Raw genomic sequence first — 2,211 nt, 5'->3', positions numbered from 1 at the left:
GATAATCATACAGTTCAACCCAGAGAGGCTAAAAAACCAGGAAGGCTTAAGGGGACAAATGGATCTTCCTGAAAAGGAGAAACAGAATAGGTTTTGCAGATGGACTGAGAGCAGATAGGGATGGGAACATATATAATATTATAAATAAATATTTAATTTATTATATATAATATGTAGTTATATATTCACTTTAATATATATGTGCACTGTAAAAGATATATATATATATATATATATGTATATAATGAACAGAGACAGGAAACATTCTGAATTTTTTTTGCAAACTTTTGATTTTATTGGTAACTTTTAAAGGGTATCTCGCTTTGCTTTCATGCTACAATTTATTGTCATGTTATTAATCAGCCGAGGTTGTCCGAGTGTTTAGGATTCAGGCTTACGTTTATCTGCACAATTTTAATTTCATTAGATCTTATGTCAGCAAAAGATTTCCTTGTCTGGCTTCTTCGGTGTCCAAATTTACACTTATTTGTCATGACTTGTTCATCATCTTCTATGGGTCTTTGGACATACTTAAAGTGATTGAGGGTTCATTTCCTCCACCCCAAAAAAGCAACAACCGTCCTCATCTGGGAAAGGATGAGCTGCAGCAGAGCACTGACCACATCGTTGTATTGCTGGGTGGCAGGGTACAGCGAGCCTTCCAGGTACTTAGGCAGATCTGCCTGGAGAAACTCAATGATCCTTATCCACCTGCTGTGGTCTGGGTGCTTCTACTCTGCCAACATGCACTTGACATCATAGGGAAACGCCGGTAAGATGGAGGACTTAGTCCACTGTTATGCTTTATGCCTTGCTAGAACATGTTTTACATTTCTTCTCTGCTCCAATACTCTTTGGTAAATGAGTCTATTGTCAAGGACAGCTGGATGCAAAGATGTCCGGTCACCATGGCTGGTGGGACTGAGTTTTTGTTCATGCTCAGGGGCCACTTGTGCCATGGTCAGCAGGGATGTCTCTGTGAAACCTCCCGAGGACTTCAGCCCTTGATTGCTGTGCTTGTATTTCTTAATGAAGTCCATCAGAACAGCCTGGTGTCCAATTTTCTTTACCAGTTTCTGCAATCATTAAGGGCCAGGAATGTGGCCCCACTGATTTCTTCCTCTTGAAACCTGGGAACTAGCTAGCCTAAGTTTTCTCCACCAATGCTTTGCAGACCTGATCAACTGACCACGTTTCCATTGCTGGATTCTTGTCAATGCACCTTCTCCTACTTGATTTCCACAGGCATCCGTCTGCTTAACGTTCTGAAAATTTTAAATCTTTCTGTGAATACGATGTTAAAACATTTTCTAAGTATCTATTTGAGACTACTTTGGTTTACCGTTCGTGAATTTATCTCAAGTAAAAATTATATTTTCACAGAATCCTTTGCTGAGATTTAGCTAGATGCATTATGAGAAGGAAAGGGAGACCAGCACTCATGAGGAATTGTAGGGTCAAATGTAAGGGAGTGGGGTAGGCAGAGACATGTCTGGGGCTCTGGGAAGGAGATTCTGTGAACAGGGGATGTAAGTGGGAAGAGTGGTGATACCAAATATTACATGTGATTTGAAGCGGTTATGGGATATTCAAAACTGAAAAACAGGAAGAAAGCATCATATAAGATGTCAGCCTGACGGGAAAGGATAAAAGTCATACGGTGCAAACAGCAATCCCCTGCAGCGAAAGATAAAGGAACAGAGATCACTGGAGAGGATACCCTCAGCGCTCAGACAGTAACAGTGTTAGTAGCATCGAATTTCATCAAACTCTAAAATGCCACAGGGTAGCCATCAGATTATACTCAAGAGTGAATAAGCCCTGTCCCACTCACACGCTGCTGATTTTAGAAGAGTCTGATTGCTGATGTCTTCAAATGTGTAAGTGAAAATATTTAATAGAGGAGAAACAGTTGCAATATGTGTTTATGTGTTAAGAATGGACTGCTAAGGTGTGTGCGCATAGGTGTGTGTGTGTGTGTGTGTGTGTGTGTGTGTGTGTGTGTTCATTGTCTTTATTAACCTTAAATCAAAATTATTTGGTATTACTAGTGTAGCATTTCTATATACCAAGTAATACATAAGGTAGCAGTCTACCTTTGACTATACAGCTAAGAAGAGATGTGAGACTATTATTCTGACCACATACATTTTTTAAAAAGAGAGAATAATGAGCAACGGAATAATCACTTGAAATTAAAATATTACTGAA

General features: G+C 39.5%; 1 pseudogene; it reads right to left on the bottom strand.

Annotated features, from left to right (window-relative positions):
* Positions 1-359: 359 nt before the first annotated feature.
* LOC116895870 lies at positions 360-1,248 on the bottom strand (annotated as a pseudogene).
* Positions 1,249-2,211: the final 963 nt, after the last annotated feature.

The sequence above is a fragment of the Rattus rattus genome, chromosome 3, assembly GCF_011064425.1.
Source record: "Rattus rattus isolate New Zealand chromosome 3, Rrattus_CSIRO_v1, whole genome shotgun sequence".
In the NCBI taxonomy this organism is placed as follows: domain Eukaryota; kingdom Metazoa; phylum Chordata; class Mammalia; order Rodentia; family Muridae; genus Rattus; species Rattus rattus.
This window is presented reverse-complemented; position numbering and strand designations above follow the sequence as displayed.